The sequence below is a fragment of the Miniopterus natalensis genome, chromosome 11 (assembly GCF_054644295.1).
Source record: "Miniopterus natalensis isolate mMinNat1 chromosome 11, mMinNat1.hap1, whole genome shotgun sequence".
Classification (NCBI taxonomy): Eukaryota; Metazoa; Chordata; class Mammalia; order Chiroptera; family Miniopteridae; genus Miniopterus; species Miniopterus natalensis.
In genome coordinates, this window is record NC_142091.1 from 46257473 (window position 1) to 46275413 (window position 17941).

Here is a 17941-nt window from a genome sequence, read left to right on the forward strand (position 1 = left end):
CTAGGGTTAGGGTTATGTTGAGGGCTAGGGTTAGCGAGACGGTTAGGGTTAGGATGGGACCTAGGGTTAGGGTTATGTTGAGGGCTAGGGTTAGCGAGACGGTTAGGGTTAGGATGGGACCTAGGGTTCGGGTTATGTTGCGGGCTAGGGATAGAGAGACGGTTGGCGTTCGGATGGGACCTAGGGTTCGGGTTATGTTGAGGGTTAGGGTTAGAGAGACGGTTGGGGTTCGGATGGGACCTAGGGTTAGGGTTATGTTGAGGGCTAGGGTTAGAGAGACGGTTAGGGTTAGGATGGGGCCTAGGGTTAGGGTTATGTTGAGGGCTAGGGTTAGCGAGACGGTTAGGGTTAGGCTGGGACCTAGGGTTAGGGTTATGTTGAGGGCTAGGGTTAGCGAGAAGGTTATTGTTCGGATGGGACCTAGGGGTAAGGTTATATTGAGGGCTAGGGTTAGAGAGACGGTTGGGGTTAGGATGGGACCTAGGGTTAGGGTTATGTTGAGGGCTAGGGTTAGCGAGACGGTTAGGGTTCAGATAGGACCTAGGGTTAGGGTTATGTTGAGGGCTAGGGTTAGCGAGACGGTTAGGGTTAGGATGGGACCTAGGGTTAGGGTTATGTTGAGGGCTAGGGTTAGCGAGACGGTTAGGGTTAGGATGGGACCTAGGGTTAGGGTTATGTTGAGGGCTAGGGTTAGCGAGACGGTTAGGGTTAGGATGGGACCTAGGGTTAGGGTTATGTTGAGGGCTAGGGTTAGCGAGACGTTTAGGGTTAGGATGGGACCTAGGGTTAGGGTTATGTTGAGGGCTAGGGTTAGCGAGACGGTTGGGGTTAGGATGGGACCTAGGGTTAGGGTTATGTTGAGGGGTAGGGTTGGCGAGACGGTTAGGGTTAGGATGGGACCTAGGGTTAGGGTTATGTTGAGGGCTAGTGTTAGCGAGACGGTTAGGGTTAGGATGGGACCTAGGGTTAGGGTTATGTTGAGGGCTAGGGTTAGCGAGACGGTTAGGGTTAGGATGGGACCTAGGGTTAGGGTTATGTTGAGGGCTAGGGTTAGCGAGACGGTTAGGGTTCGGATGGGACCCTGGGTTAGGGTTATGTTGAGGGCTATGGTTAGCGAGACGGTTAGGGTTAGGATGGGACCTAGGGTTAGGGTTATGTTGAGGGCTAGGGTTAGCGAGACGGTTAGGGTTAGGATGGGACCTAGGGTTAGGGTTATGTTGAGGGCTAGGGTTAGAGAGACGGTTAGGGTTAGGATGGGACCTAGGGTTAGGGTTATGTTGAGGGCTAGGGTTAGCGAGACGGTTAGGGTTAGGATGGGACCTAGGGTTAGGGTTATGTTAAGGGCTAGGTTTATAGAGACTGTTGGGGTTTGTATGAGACCTAGGGTTAGGGTTATGTTGAGGGTTAGGTTTAGCGAGACGGTTAGGGTTCGGATGGGACCTAGGATTAGGGTTATGTTGAGGGCTAGGTTTAGCGAGACGGTTAGGGTTAGGATGGGACCTAGGGTTAGGGTTATGTTGAGGCCTAGGGTTAGCGAGACGGTTAGGGTTCGGATGGGACCTAGGGTTAGGGTTATGTTGAGGGCTAGGGTTAGCGAGACGGTTAGGGTTCGGATGGGACCTAGGGTTAGGGTTATGTTGAGGGCTAGGGTTAGCGAGACGGTTAGGGTTCAGATAGGACCTAGGGTTAGGGTTATGTTGAGGGCTAGGGTTATCGTGACGGTTAGGGTTCGGATGGGACCTAGGGTTAGGGTTATGTTAAGGGCTAGGTTTATAGAGACGGTTGGGGTTTGTATGGGACCTAGGGTTAGGGTTATGTTGAGAGCTAGGGTTAGCGAGACGGTTAGGGTTCGGATGGGACCTAGGATTAGGGTTATGTTGAGGGCTAGGGTTAGCGAGACGGTTAGGGTTAGGATGGGACCTAGGGTTAGGGTTATGTTGAGGCCTAGGGTTAGCGAGACGGTTAGGGTTCGGATGGGACCTAGGGTTAGGGTTATGTTGAGGGCTAGGGTTAGCGAGACGGTTAGGGTTAGGATGGGACCTAGGGTTAGGGTTATGTTGAGGGCTAGGGTTAGCGAGACGGTTAGGGTTAGGATGGGACCTAGGGTTAGGGTTATGTTGAGGGCTAGGGTTAGCGAGACGGTTAGGGTTAGGATGGGACCTAGGGTTAGGGTTATGTTGAGGGCTAGGGTTACCGAGACGGTTAGGGTTCAGATAGGACCTAGGGTAAGGGTTATGTTGAGGGCTAGGGTTAGCGTGACGGTTAGGGTTCGAATGGGACCTAGGGTTAGGGTTATGTTAAGGGCTAGGTTTATAGAGACTGTTGGGGTTTGTATGGGACCTAGGGTTAGGGTTATGTTGAGGGCTAGGGTTAGCGAGACGGTTAGGGTTCGGATGGGACCTACGGTTAGGGTTATGTTGAGGGCTAGGTTTAGCGAGGCGGTTAGGGTTAGGATGGGACCTAGGGTTAGGGTTATGTTGAGGGCTAGGGTTAGCGAGACGGTTAGGGTTAGGATGGGACCTAGGGTTAGGGTTATCTTGAGGGCTAGGGTTAGCGAGACGGTTAGGGTTAGGATGGGACCTAGGGTTAGGGTTTTGTTGAGGGCTAGGGTTAGCGAGACGGTAAGGGTTAGGATGGGACCTAGGGTTAGGGTTATGTTGAGGGATAGGGTTAGCGAGACGGTTAGGGTTAGGATGGGACCTAGTGTTAGGGTTATGTTGAGGGCTCGGGTTAGCGAGACGGTTAGGGTTAGGATGGGACCTAGGGGTAAGGTTATATTGAGGGCTAGGGTTAGAGAGACGGTTGGGGTTAGGATGGGACCTAGGGTTAGGGTTATGTTGAGGGCTAGGGTTAGCGAGACGGTTAGGGTTCAGATAGGACCTAGGGTTAGGGTTATGTTGAGGGCTAGGGTTAGCGAGACGGTTAGGGTTAGGATGGGACCTAGGGTTAGGGTTATGTTGAGGGCTAGGGTTAGCGAGACGGTTAGGGTTAGGATGGGACCTAGGGTTAGGGTTATGTTGAGGGCTAGGGTTAGAGAGACGGTTGGGGTTAGGATGGGACCTAGGGTTAGGGTTATGTTGAGGGCTAGGGTTAGCGAGACGGTTAGGGTTAGGATGGGACCTAGGGTTAGGGTTATCTTGAGGGCTAGGGTTAGCGAGACGGTTAGGGTTAGGATGGGACCTAGGGTTAGGGTTTTGTTGAGGGCTAGGGTTAGCGAGACGGTTAGGGTTAGGATAGGACCTAGGGTTAGTTTTATGTTGAGGCCTACGGTTAGCGAGACGGTTAGGGTTAGGATGGGACCTAGGGTTAGGGTTATGTTGAGGGCTAGGGTTAGCGAGACGGTTAGGGTTAGGATGGGACCTAGGGTTAGGGTTCTGTTGAGGGCTAGGGTTAGCGAGACGGTTAGGGTTCGGATGGGACCTAGGGTTAGGGTTATGTTGAGGGCTAGGGTTAGCGAGACGGTTAGGGTTAGGATGGGACCTAGGGTTAGGGTTATGTTGAGGGCTAGGGTTAGCGAGACGGTTAGGGTTAGGATGGGACCTAGGGTTAGGGTTATGTTGAGGGCTAGGGTTAGCGAGACGGTTAGGGTTAGGATGGGACCTAGGGTTAGGGTTATGTTGAGGGCTAGGGTTAGCGAGACGGTTAGGGTTAGGATGGGACCTAGGGTTAGGGTTATGTTGAGGGCTAGGGTTAGCGAGACGGTTAGGGTTAGGATGGGACCTAGGGTTAGGGTTATGTTGAGGGCTAGGGTTAGCGAGACGGTTAGGGTTCGGATGGGACCTAGGGTTAGGGTTATGTTGAGGGCTAGGGTTAGCGAGACGGTTAGGGTTAGGATGGGACCTAGGGTTAGGGTTATGTTGAGGGCTAGGGTTAGCGAGACGGTTAGGGTTAGGATGGGACCTAGGGTTAGGGTTATGTTGAGGGCTAGGGTTAGCGAGACGGTTAGGGTTAGGATGGGACCTAGGGTTAGGGTTATGTTGAGGGCTAGGGTTAGAGAGACGGTTAGGGTTAGGAATGGGACCTAGGGTTAGGGTTATGTTGAGGGCTAGGGTTAGCGAGACGGTTAGGGTTCGGATGGGACCTAGGTTTAGGGTTATGTTGAGGGCTAGGGTTAGAGAGACGGTTAGGGTTAGGATGGCACCTAGGGTTAGGGTTATGTTGAGGGCTAGGGTTAACGAGACGGTTAGGGTTAGGATGGGACCTAGGGTTAGGGTTATGTTGAGGGCTAGGGTTAGCGAGACGGTTAAGGTTAGGATGGGACCTAGGGTTAGGGTTATTTTGAGGGCTAGGGTTAGCGAGACGGTTAGGGTTAGGATGGGACCTAGGGTTAGGGTTATGTTGAGGGCTAGGGTTAGCGAGACGGTTAGGGTTAGGATGGGACCTAGGGTTAGGGTTATGTTCAGGGCTAGGGTTAGCGAGACGGTTAGGGTTAGGATGGGACCTAGGGTTAGGGTTATTTTGAGGGCGAGGGTTAGCGAGACGGTTAGGGTTAGGATGGGACCTAGGGTTAGGGTTATGTTGAGGGCTAGGGTTAGCGAGACGGTTAGGGTTAGGATGGGACCTAGGGTTAGGGTTATGTTGAGGGCTAGGGTTAGCGAGACGGTTAGGGTTAGGATGGGACTTAGGGTTAGGGTTATGTTGAGGGCTAGGGTTAGCGAGACGGTTAGGGTTAGGATGGGACCTAGGGTTAGGGTTATGTTGAGGGCTAGGGTTAGCGAGACGGTTAGGGTTAGGATGGGACCTAGGGTTAGGGTTATGTTGAGGGCTAGGGTTAGCGAGACGGTTAGGGTTAGGATGGGACCTAGGGTTAGGGTTATGTTGAGGGCTAGGGTTAGCGAGACGGTTAGGGTTAGGATGGGACCTAGGGTTAGGGTTATGTTGAGGGCTAGGGTTAGCGAGACGGTTAGGGTTAGGATGGGACCTAGGGTTAGGGTTATGTTGAGGGCTAGGGGTAGCGAGACGGTTAGGGTTAGGATGGGACCTAGGGTTAGGGTTATGTTGAGGGCTAGGGTTAGCGAGACGGTTGGGGTTAGGATGGGACCTAGGGTTAAGGTTATGTTGAGGGGTAGGGTTAGCGAGACGGTTGGGGTTAGGATGGGACCTAGGGTTCGGGTTATGTTTAGGGCTAGGGATAGAGAGACGGATGGGGTTCGGATGGAACCTAGGGTTCGGGTTATGTTGAGGGTTAGGGTTAGAGAGACGGTTGGGGTTCAGATGGGACCTAGGGTTAGGGTTATGTTGAGGGCTAGGGTTAGAGAGACGGTTAGGGTTAGGATGGGGCCTAGGGTTAGGGTTATGTTGAGGGCTAGGGTTAGCGAGACGGTTAGGGTTAGGATGGGACCTAGGGTTAGGGTTATGTTGAGGGCTAGGGTTAGAGAGACGGTTGGGGTTCGGATGGGACCTAGGGTTAGGGTTATGTTGAGGGCTAGGGTTAGCGAGACGGTTAGGGTTAGGATGCGACCTAGGATTAGGGTTATCTTGAGGGCTAGGGTTAGGGAGACGGTTAGGGTTAGGATGGGACCTAGGGTTAGGGTTATGTTGAGGGCTAGGGTTAGCGAGACGGTTAGGGTTAGGATGCGACCTAGGGTTAGGGTTATCTTGAGGGCTAGGGTTAGGGAGACGGTTAGGGTTAGGATGGGACCTAGGGTTAGTGTTATGTTGAGGCCTACGGTTAGCGAGACGGTTGGGGTTAGGATGGGACCTAGGGTTAGGGTTATGTTGAGGGCTAGGGTTAGCGAGACGGTTAGGGTTAGGATGGGACCTAGGGTTAGGGTTATGTTGAGGGCTAGGGTTAGCGAGACGGTTAGGGTTAGGATGGGACCTAGGGTTAGGGTTATGTTGAGGGCTAGGGTTAGCGAGACGGTTAGGGTTAGGATGGGACCTAGGGTTAGGGTTATGTTGAGGGCTAGGGTTAGCGAGACGGTTAGGGTTAGGATGGGACCTAGGGTTAGGGTTATGTTGAGGGCTAGGGTTAGCGAGACGGTTAGGGTTAGGACGGGACCTAGGGATAGGGTTATGTTGAGGGGTAGGGTTAGCGAGACGGTTAGGGTTAGGATGGGACCTAGGGTTAGGGTTATGTTGAGGGCTAGGGTTAGCGAGACGGTTAGGGTTAGGATGGGACCTAGGGTTAGGGTTATGTTGAGGGGTAGGGTTAGCGAGACGGTTGGGGTTAGGATGGGACCTAGGGTTAGGGTTATGTTGAGGGCTAGGGTTAGCGAGACGGTTAGGGTTAGGATGGGACCTAGGGTTAGGGTTATGTTGAGGGCTAGGGTTAGCGAGACGGTTAGGGTTAGGATGGGACCTAGGGTTCGGGTTATGTTGCGGGCTAGGGATAGAGAGACGGTTGGCGTTCGGATGGGACCTAGGGTTCGGGTTATGTTGAGGGTTAGGGTTAGAGAGACGGTTGGGGTTCGGATGGGACCTAGGGTTAGGGTTATGTTGAGGGCTAGGGTTAGAGAGACGGTTAGGGTTAGGATGGGGCCTAGGGTTAGGGTTATGTTGAGGGCTAGGGTTAGCGAGACGGTTAGGGTTAGGCTGGGACCTAGGGTTAGGGTTATGTTGAGGGCTAGGGTTAGCGAGAAGGTTATTGTTCGGATGGGACCTAGGGGTAAGGTTATATTGAGGGCTAGGGTTAGAGAGACGGTTGGGGTTAGGATGGGACCTAGGGTTAGGGTTATGTTGAGGGCTAGGGTTAGCGAGACGGTTAGGGTTCAGATAGGACCTAGGGTTAGGGTTATGTTGAGGGCTAGGGTTAGCGAGACGGTTAGGGTTAGGATGGGACCTAGGGTTAGGGTTATGTTGAGGGCTAGGGTTAGCGAGACGGTTAGGGTTAGGATGGGACCTAGGGTTAGGGTTATGTTGAGGGCTAGGGTTAGCGAGACGGTTAGGGTTAGGATGGGACCTAGGGTTAGGGTTATGTTGAGGGCTAGGGTTAGCGAGACGTTTAGGGTTAGGATGGGACCTAGGGTTAGGGTTATGTTGAGGGCTAGGGTTAGCGAGACGGTTGGGGTTAGGATGGGACCTAGGGTTAGGGTTATGTTGAGGGGTAGGGTTGGCGAGACGGTTAGGGTTAGGATGGGACCTAGGGTTAGGGTTATGTTGAGGGCTAGGGTTAGCGAGACGGTTAGGGTTAGGACGGGACCTAGGGATAGGGTTATGTTGAGGGGTAGGGTTAGCGAGACGGTTAGGGTTAGGATGGGACCTAGGGTTAGGGTTATGTTGAGGGCTAGGGTTAGCGAGACGGTTAGGGTTAGGATGGGACCTAGGGTTAGGGTTATGTTGAGGGGTAGGGTTAGCGAGACGGTTGGGGTTAGGATGGGACCTAGGGTTAGGGTTATGTTGAGGGCTAGGGTTAGCGAGACGGTTAGGGTTAGGATGGGACCTAGGGTTCGGGTTATGTTGCGGGCTAGGGATAGAGAGACGGTTGGGGTTCGGATGGGACCTAGGGTTAGGGTTATGTTGAGGGCTAGGGTTAGAGAGACGGTTAGGGTTAGGATGGGGCCTAGGGTTAGGGTTATGTTGAGGGCTAGGGTTAGCGAGACGGTTAGGGTTAGGATGGGACCTAGGGTTAGGGTTATGTTGAGGGCTAGGGTTAGCGAGAAGGTTAGGGTTCGGATGGGACCTAGGGGTAAGGTTATATTGAGGGCTAGGGTTAGAGAGACGGTTGGGGTTAGGATGGGACCTAGGGTTAGGGTTATGTTTAGGGCTAGGGTTAGCGAGACGGTTAGGGTTCAGATAGGACCTAGGGTTAGGGTTATGTTGAGGGCTAGGGTTAGCGAGACGGTTAGGGTTAGGATGGGACCTAGGGTTAGGGTTATGTTGAGGGCTAGGGTTAGCGAGACGGTTAGGGTTAGGATGGGACCTAGGGTTAGGGTTATGTTGAGGGCTAGGGTTAGCGAGACGGTTAGGGTTAGGATGGGACCTAGGGTTAGGGTTATGTTGAGGGCTAGGGTTAGCGAGACGGTTAGGGTTAGGATGGGACCTAGGGTTAGGGTTATGTTGAGGGCTAGGGTTAGCGAGACGGTTAGGGTTAGGATGGGACCTAGGGTTAGGGTTATGTTGAGGGCTAGGGTTAGCGAGACGGTTAGGGTTAGGATGGGACCTAGGGTTAGGGTTATGTTGAGGGCTAGGGTTAGCGAGACGGTTAGGGTTAGGATGGGACCTAGGGTTAGGGTTATGTTGAGGGCTAGGGTTAGCGAGACGGTTAGGGTTAGGATGGGACCTAGGGTTAGGGTTATGTTGAGGGCTAGGGTTAGCGAGACGGTTAGGGTTAGGATGGGACCTAGGGTTAGGGTTATGTTGAGGGCTAGGGTTAGCGAGACGGTTAGGGTTAGGATGGGACCTAGGGTTAGGGTTATGTTGAGGGCTAGGGTTAGCGAGACGGTTAGGGTTAGGATGGGACCTAGGGTTAGGGTTATGTTGAGGGCTAGGGTTAGCGAGACGGTTGGGGTTAGGATGGGACCTAGGGTTAGGGTTATGTTGAGGGGTAGGGTTGGCGAGACGGTTAGGGTTAGGATGGGACCTAGGGTTAGGGTTATGTTGAGGGCTAGGGTTAGCGAGACGGTTAGGGTTAGGACGGGACCTAGGGATAGGGTTATGTTGAGGGGTAGGTTTAGCGAGACGGTTAGGGTTAGGATGGGACCTAGGGTTAGGGTTATGTTGAGGGCTAGGGTTAGCGAGACGGTTAGGGTTAGGATGGGACCTAGGGTTAGGGTTATGTTGAGAGGTAGGGTTAGCGAGACGGTTGGGGTTAGGATGGGACCTAGGGTTAGGGTTATGTTGAGGGCTAGGGTTAGCGAGACGGTTAGGGTTAGGATGGGACCTAGGGTTCGGGTTATGTTGCGGGCTAGGGATAGAGAGACGGTTGGGGTTCGGATGGGACCTAGGGTTAGGGTTATGTTGAGGGCTAGGGTTAGAGAGACGGTTGGGGTTAGGATGGGACCTAGGGTTAGGGTTATGTTGAGGGCTAGGGTTAGCGAGAAGGTTAGGGTTCGGATGGGACCTAGGGGTAAGGTTATATTGAGGGCTAGGGTTAGAGAGACGGTTGGGGTTAGGATGGGACCTAGGGTTAGGGTTATGTTTAGGGCTAGGGTTAGCGAGACGGTTAGGGTTCAGATAGGACCTAGGGTTAGGGTTATGTTGAGGGCTAGGGTTAGCGAGACGGTTAGGGTTAGGATGGGACCTAGGGTTAGGGTTATGTTGAGGGCTAGGGTTAGCGAGACGGTTAGGGTTAGGATGGGACCTAGGGTTAGGGTTATGTTGAGGGCTAGGGTTAGCGAGACGATTAGGGTTAGGATGGGACCTAGGGTTAGGGTTATCTTGAGGGCTAGGGTTAGCGAGACGGTTAGGGTTAGGATGGGACCTAGGGTTAGGGTTATGTTGAGGCCTACGGTTAGCGAGACGGTTAGGGTTAGGATGGGACCTAGGGTTAGTGTTATGTTGAGGCCTACGGTTAGCGAGACGGTTAGGGTTAGGATGGGACCTAGGGTTAGGGTTATGTTGAGGGCTAGGGTTAGCGAGACGGTTAGGGTTAGGATGGGACCTAGGGTTAGGGTTATGTTGAGGGCTAGGGTTAGCGAGACGGTTAGGGTTAGGATGGGACCTAGGGTTAGGGTTCTGTTGAGGGCTAGGGTTAGCGAGACGGTTAGGGTTAGGATGGGACCTAGGGTTAGGGTTATGTTGAGGGCTAGGGTTAGCGAGACGGTTAGGGTTAGGATGGGACCTAGGGTTAGGGTTATGTTGAGGGCTAGGGTTAGCGAGACGGTTAGGGTTAGGATGGGACCTAGGGTTAGGGTTTTGTTGAGGGCTAGGGTTAGCCAGACGGTTAGGGTTTGGATGGGACCTAGGGTTAGGGTTATGTTGAGGGCTAGGGTTAGCGAGACGGTTAGGGTTCGGTTGGGATCTAGGGTTAGGGTTATGTTGAGGGGTAGGGTTAGCGAGACGGTTAGGTTTCGGAAGGGCCTAGGGTTAGGGTTATGTTGAGGGCTAGGGTTAGCGAAACGGTTAGGGTTCAGAAAGGCCTATTGTTAGGGTCATGTTGAGGGCTAGGGTTAGCGAGACAGTGGGGTTAGGATGGGACCTAGGGTTCAGGTTATGTTGAGGGCTAGGGATAGAGAGACGGTTGGGGTTCGGATGGGACCTAGGGTTCGGGTTATGTTGAGGGCTAGGGACAGAGAGACGGTTGGGGTTCGGATGGGACCTGGGGTTCGGGTTATGTTGAGGGCTAGGGTTAGAGAGACGGTTGGGGTTCGGATGGGACCTAGGGTTAGGGGTATGTTGAGGGCTAGGGTTAGCGAGACGGTTAGGGTTAGGATGGGACCTAGGGTTAGGGTTATGTTGAGGGCTAGGGTTAGCGAGACAGTTGGGGTTAGGATGGGACCTAGGGTTCGGGTTATGTTGAGGGCTAGGGATAGAGAGACGGTTGGGGTTCGGATGGGACCTAGGGTTCGGGTCATGTTGAGGGCTAGGGATAGAGAGACGGTTGGGGTTCGGATGGGAACTAGGGTTCGGGTTATGTTGAGGGCTAGGGTTAGAGAGACGGTTGGGGTTCGGATGGGACCTAGGGTTAGGGTTATGTTGAGGGCTAGGGTTAGCGAGACGGTTAGGGTTAGGATGGGACCTAGGGTTAGGGTTATGTTGAGGGCTAGGGTTAGCGAGACGGTTAGGGTTAGGATGGGACCTAGGGTTAGGGTTATGTTGAGGGCTAGGGTTAGCGAGACGGTTAGGGTTAGGATGGGACCTAGGGTTAGGGTTATGTTGAGGGCTAGGGTTAGCGAGACGGTTAGGGTTAGGATGGGACCTAGGGTTAGGGTTATGTTGAGGGCTAGGGTTAGCGAGACAGTTGGGGTTAGGATGGGACCTAGGGTTCGGGTTATGTTGAGGGCTAGGGATAGAGAGACGGTTGGGGTTCGGATGGGACCTAGGGTTCGGGTTATGTTGAGGGCTAGGGATAGAGAGACGGTTGGGGTTCGGATGGGACCTAGGGTTCGGGTTATGTTGGGGGCTAGGCTTAGAGAGACGTTTGGGGTTCGGATGGGACCTAGGGTTAGGGTTATGTTGAGGGCTAGGGTTAGCGAGACGGTTAGGGTTAGGATGGGACCTAGGGTTAGGGTTCTGTTGAGGGCTAGGGTTAGCGAGACGGTTAGGGTTGGGATGGGACCTAGGGTTAGGGTTATGTTGAGGGCTAGGGTTAGCGAGACGGTTAGGGTTTGGATGGGACCTAGGGTTAGGGTTATGTTGAGGGCTAGGGTTAATGAGACGGTTAGGGTTCGGTTGGGACCTAGGGTTAGGGTTATGTTGAGGGCTAGGTTTAGAGAGACAGTTAGGGTTCGGAAGGGACGTAGGGTTACGGTTATGATGAGGGCTAGGATTATTGCGATGTTTAGGGTTATGATTATACGTACGTTTAGGGTTATGTTGAATATTAGTGTTAGAGAGGTGATTAAGTTTAGGATCATAACTAGGATTTGGGTTATGGTGATGGTTATGTTTCGGGATATGATTTGCTTTAGGATAGGACCTATCGTTACTTTTAGGGTTAAAGTTAGTCTTAGGGTTATGATTAGGGTTAGAATTAGATTTGGTGTTATCATTAGTGTTAGACGTAGGTATAGGGTTATGGTGAAACCTATAGTTATGGTTAGCTTTAGACATTGGCTTTGGATTATCGTTAGGGTTTGCATTATGGTTAGGTCTAGGCTGAGGTTTAGACATTGCTTTAGGTTCAGGGTTATGATAATTCGAACGGTTTGTGTTAGTGTCGGGGACATGGCTACTTTTAGTGTTAGATTTAGGGTTATTGTAAAGGTTAGTTTTATATGTATATTTACGGTTAGATTTGGACCTAGGTCTATGGTCATGGTTAGGGTTAGGATTAGTTTTAGGTCAAGACCAAGGGATAGGTTTCAAGTTAAAATCACAGCCTGTGTTACGGTTAGGGTTATGGCTAGTGTTAGGTTTAGTGTTAGGGGTTGTGTTATACCTACATTTATGGTTAGGTTTAGATCCAGTGTTAGGTTTCAGGGTAGGGTTAGGGTTTGTGTTAGGTTTCTGTTTAGCAGTAGTCCTATGGCAAGGTTTCGGGTTAAGTTTAGGGGTAGGAATAGACCTAGGGCTATGTTTAGCTTTAGGGTGAAGTTTAAGGTTATTGTTAGGGTAAGGGTTTGAGTGAAGTTAGGTTTTGTGGTAGGGTTAGGGTTAGTATTAGGGTTTGTTTAGACCTACAGTTAGGGTTAAGATAAGAAGTAGGTATAGGATAAGAAGTTGTTTTTGGGTTAGGTTTAGGGTTAGGACTGGTGTAGGTTTTGGGTAAGGGTTTGTTTTAGGTTTATGGTTAAGGCTGGGTTAGGATTAAGGTTAGGGCTAAGGTTACGGTTAGGGTTAGGGCTAAGGTGAAGGTAAGTGTTAGGGTTAGAATTAGACCTAAAGCTAGGTTTAGGTTAGGTTTAGGTTTATGGTTAGGGTTAAGTTTAGGGTTAGGATAAGGGTGAGGGGAGTCTTACTGTTAGGGTTACAATTAGGGTTAGGGTTAGGATTAGACCCTGGTTGAGTTTTAAGGTTAGTGTTACAGTTAGGGTTAGGTTTAGGAATCGATATAGGTTTACGGTTAGGTTTAGTGCTACATTTAGGGTTACAGTTAGAGCTAAGATTAGGGTTTGCATTAGATTTTGGATTAGACCTAGGGTTAAGTTTAGAGCTAGGGTTAGGATTAGGGTTATGGTTAGGTTTAGACATAGGGTGAAGTTTAGAGCTAGGGTTAGGGTTAGAGTTAGGTCTAGTATTAGGGCTAGGGCTAGGATTAGACAGAGTTAGTGCCAGCATTAGGGTTAGGGTTATGGTTAGGGTTAGTTGGAGTGTTAAGTTTGGAGTTAGTGTTTGGGTTAGGGCTAGGGTTAAGGTTAGGATTAGGGTTAAGGTTAGGATTAAACAGGATTAGGGTTATCCTTAGGGTTATAATAAGACTTAGAGTTAGTGCTAGTGTTAGTGTTAAGTTAGGATAAGACCTAGGGTTAGGGCTAGGGCTAGAGTTAGCATTAAGTTTAGGGTTAGGGTTATGATTAGACATAACTTTAGGGTTAGGGTTAGGGGTATTATAAGACCTAGGGTTAGGTCTAGGGTTAGGGTTAGGGTTAGGTTTAGGGCTAGGGTTTGGATTAGGATTAGTGTTAGTGTTAGGATTAGACCTTCAGTTAGGGTTAGGGTTAGGTTTAGGGTTAGCGTAGGGTTAGAGTGAAGGTTAGGTTGAGGGTTAGTTCTACATTGAGGTATAGTGTTAGTGCTAATGTTAGGGTTAGTGTGAGGTTTAGGGTTAGGGCTTGGATTAGGGTCAGGGCTAGAATTAGTGTAGGGTTCGTGTTAGGGTTTTACGGTTTGGGCTAGGTTTAGTGTAAGGGCTAAGGTTAGGGTTAGGGTTATGGTTAGGGTGAAAGTTAGTGTCAGAGTTAGGGTTATGGATAGGTTTAGGATATAGTTAGGACTAGGTTTAGGATTATTGTTATGTTTAGCGCTGTGTTTATAGCTATGGTTAGTGTTAGGTTTAGGGTTACTGTTATGGCTAGCCTTAAATTTAGGTCTATGGTTAGGGTTAGAAATAGGTTTAAGGTGATGGCTAGTGCTAGGCTGAGGTTTAGGGTTAGGGCTAGGGCTAGGGTTATGGATAGGGTGAAGATTAGGGTGAGATTTAGAGTTAGGATTAGCGTTAGTTATTGTTAGACTTAAGGTTAGGGCTACAGTTAGGGTTAGATGTAGGGTTATGGTTAGGGCTAGGGATTGGTTTAGGCTTACTGTTAAAAGTAGGCTTAGGGTTAGATTTATATTTAGGGTTAGGGTTAGGGTTAGTGTGAGGGTTAGGGTGAGGGTTAAGTTTAGGGTTAGGGTTAGGGTTGGGCTTAGGGTCAGTGCTGTGGTTAGGGCTATTGTTATGGTTAGGGTTAAGGCTAAGGTTAGATTGGGGCATAGGGCTTGGGTTATGTTTAAGGTTATTATGTTTTGGGCTTTGTTTAAAGCCAGGGTTAGGGCTAAGGTTAGGTTTATGTACTGGGTTAGGGTTAGGGTTAGGGTTAGGGTTAGGGTTAGGGTTAGGGTTAGGGTTAGGGTTAGGGTTAGGGTTAGGGCAAGGGTCAGAGTTAGGGCTAGGGCTATGGTAAGGTTTAAGGCTCGGGTAAGGTTTAGAGTTAGGGTTAGTGCTACAGTTATGATTAGTGTTAGTGCTAGGGTTACTGTTTGGGTTTGATCTAAGTTTAAGTTTAGGGCTTGGGTTAGGGTTAGGATTAGGGTTTGGGTTAGGGCTACGGTTAGAGTTATGGTTAAGGTTAGGTTTTGGTCAAGGGATATGGTTAGGATTAGTTTTAGGGGTATTTTTAATGTCAATGTTAGGTCTAGGGTTTCTTTTAAGGTTAGAGTTAGGGCTAGAGTTAGGGTTAGGGTTAGGGTTAGCATTAGGTTAGGGTTAGGTTTTCAGCTAGAGTTTGTTTTAGGGTTAGGGTTAGTGTTTGTGCTAGCTTCATGATTAGGGTTAATGTCAGAGTTAGGGTTAGGGCTAAGCTTAGGGTTTTGTTGAGGGCTAAGTTCAGAGTTATAGTTTGTGCTAGGTTTAGGGTTATGGTTAGGGTTAGGGTCAGGTTAGGGTTAGGGTTAGGGTAGTCGTAGGGTTAGGGCTAGGCTCAGGTTTATATCTAGGATTATGGTTAGCTTTAGGGTTAGGGTTAGGTTTAGCGCTAGTGTTAGTGTTAGAGTTAGGGTTAGGGTTAGGGCTGTGGTTAGGTTTGGGCTAGGGTTAGGGCTAGGGTTATGATTACGGTTAGGGCTGGGGTTAGGGTTAGGGCTAGGGTTATAGTTAGGGCTAGGTTTATGTTTATGTTTAGGGTTAGGGTTAGTGTTACGGTTATTCCTAGCGTTAGGGCTAGGCTTAATGTTAGGTAATGGTTAGGGCTAGTGTTAGGGTTAGGGGTAGTGTTAAGGTCAGGGCTAGGGTTAGTGTTAGATTTAGGGTTAGGGTTTGCATTAGGGCTATGGTTAAGGTTTCATTTAGGATTAGGTTTAAAGCTAGGTTTAGGGTTAGGTTTTGGGCTAGATTTAGGGCCAGGTGTAGTGTTAGGTTTGGTTTACACTCTAAAGTGCATTTAAAGTGCTCCATGCTTGTTCTCCTCCATCCATCATCAAAAAAGGCCTCAGCAGATGTCAGTCAATTATTCAGAGGAGTATGGGAGTGGGTGTTTTCTCACCGGTGGAGAAAGGCTGACCTGGGCACAGCTGTATGTCATTCAAGCCCTGAACAATAATCAGAGGTTGATGAGGACAATCTGCAGACAAGAGAGCAGGAGCTCAAGGTTGGGCACAGGAGGGGTATACTGACAAGACCAAAAGTGGCCTAATACAGGATGGAATAGGGAGATAGGAAAAAGCCTTAATTAACATATTTTTGGATATTCATTTTTAACTGTAAGTTGTTTATACTTAACTCAACCGTATACATTAATCTTAGTGACTGTCAGAAAATGATGACTTTTCAGCTGTGCATTTTGTCTTGAAATACAAAAGACTGAAAATCTGCCCTGTGTGATACTCAAAATAAAATTTAGAATCCAACTTAATTAAAATAAGCAAGGACTACACTTAAACACATCTCAATCTGTCCCCGGTTCCCACCCAACCCCACTGCCAGCCCCAGGCCCTAACAATTATCAGCCCAGCTCGGATTGCATTAAACATTTTTCCTGCCCAGTCACAATGATGGTGGCTTTGAAGCTGGCACCCAGGGCCCTGGAATAACTCACTCCTCGGGAGAATACATAGAATGGTGGGAATGTCAGATCTGTGTGCAGTTCTCAGGTCAGGAGGCCAGCTTTGACTTAGTGGTGGTTTGTGTGCAAGGGACCAAGCTAGGACTGAGAACATTGGCTTCAGGAACAGAGAAAATTAACATTTTTTTTAGTACTTCCTGTCTGCAGCCCCTTAGTTGTACTTGTAAGTTCTGGAAAGTTCTGCAAGTCCAGCCTATTACAAGAGTGGACACTTCATATAGAATCATCTCAGGTGGCCATTGAGGGTTGTTCTTCTCTTTCTTCTTGTTCCCACAGTCCCCTCAGTCTTCCTACCCTGCTGTCGACTTCCCAGGGTCCTGGATCAAAAGCCTTTAGTTCCATATTATTTTACACCAAAAGAATGGAGGGAAGGAATGGGGGGGGCAGCTTTTCCTCTTAAGCATAACTATGCTATGTAGCCACATCACAATATTACCACACTTCAGGGATGCCATCTCTTGTCTCTATGAATACTGGACCTTTACCTAGGAGGTGGGCAGGAAGAAGAGAAAGGAAAGTAAGACTATCCTGTGCCTTCACTAGTGCCCTAGGCCTGTCACCCATGTGCTCTCACCTACTTCTCAGAACGACCACATCATGGCCCAATCCCTTCATCACTGAGGAAGCCAAAGCTCAGAGATGTCAAGAGAACTCCTAATATAGGGAGTGAGTCCTAGAGCCAAGACCCAAGATTTGTCCCACTAAAAGTCCATGCCCTGAGCCAATGCCTCTGTCCTGGCTTGGCCAGAGTCCAGAATCCATTACCCTGTGTCTCATGGGGTTCAATGAGCTCTGGTTTAATTCTGACATTTCCAGTAGAGCAAAGAAGTTGTACGACAAGTAGGGAGAGCATTGCTGGGGGATCTTGGACATGGGTGATGCTTGGAGCTCCACAAGGTTGTCCAGGGTCCCAGGCTGGAGCAGGGAATCTGCAGGGACCCCAGAATCCTGGGGACAAGGTCCCACCCCTGGGGAAGCTGGATAGGATGAGAATCCAGGCATGTCAGCTACAAGTCAGAGCAGGGTTCTGTAGTTGGTTGAATTACCTGGCTGGGCCCTAACTCCAATAACTGGTGTCCTTATAAATCAGAGAAGGGGAGATGAGACATACAGAGAAGGTGGTGAGATGGCAGAGGCAGAGACTGGAGAAACATATTTACAAGCCATGGACACTGAGGACTGCAGGAGGGAGGTGTCTCCCTCAGAGCCTCAGGAAAAAACAACCCTTTCCATCTCTGGCTTTTAGACTTCTGGCCTCCACAGTATGAGAGAATACATTCTGTTGTTTTAAGCCAGCCAATTGTGGAATTTAGTACAGCATCCCTAGAAGACAAAGGCTCAATTCCCAGGAAAGACTTAGGAACAAACCAGGAAATACCAGCTGTAGGTGTTTCCAGTGGCTATAGGCCAAGGCTGGTCCTGGGTCAGATAAGGGGCCAGAGTCTCTCCTCAGGAACTGCACATTGATGATAGAAGCTCAAAAACTCCTCCCTCCACTTGAGGGCATGGCTAAGGCTTTAAATGCCCTCCTGGTGCCAGTCAGAGCGGGTTCAGGGTCTTGATGGTGAAAAGATTTGGTACTGCTGCTGAGTGCAGCTGGGGCAGGCAGAAACAGGCCCTGGGCCCAAGGTCAAGCAATTCTAAAGATTTATATGGTGCCTTGTGGTGGGGTGTGTGGTCCAACAGGTGAGTATGGGGTAGGGGAGATGGGTTCATCTTACCCTGTCTTCATGAACTGACTGTACATTTTGAAAGCACTGATGCAAGGTCAGCTATCACCCTACTGTTTGCAGGTTGGATTCAGCTTCTCTGACACAGAGCTCAGAGGTTCCTTTCATCTTCTCCTCTTCACACTGTACCCACTAAACACCATACACACGAGGGAAGGATAGCCCGGTGCTGGCCCTGCAGGGCCCCTGGCTGAGGGGCTGAGGTCAGGAGCCAGGACTGAACTTAGACAGGAATTCCTATTTGCAGCATCTTGGAGCCTGAACTGCAGAGTAGCAGATACATATCAGAGTCCTAAGGAGAACTAAGATCCGGAGGCCTGGAAGACAAAGCACAGACACAAAGTCCACGGTCTCAAGACGCAGAATCAAAATCAGAGTGTGGAGCCAAGAATTCAGAATTGGAGGGAGAGC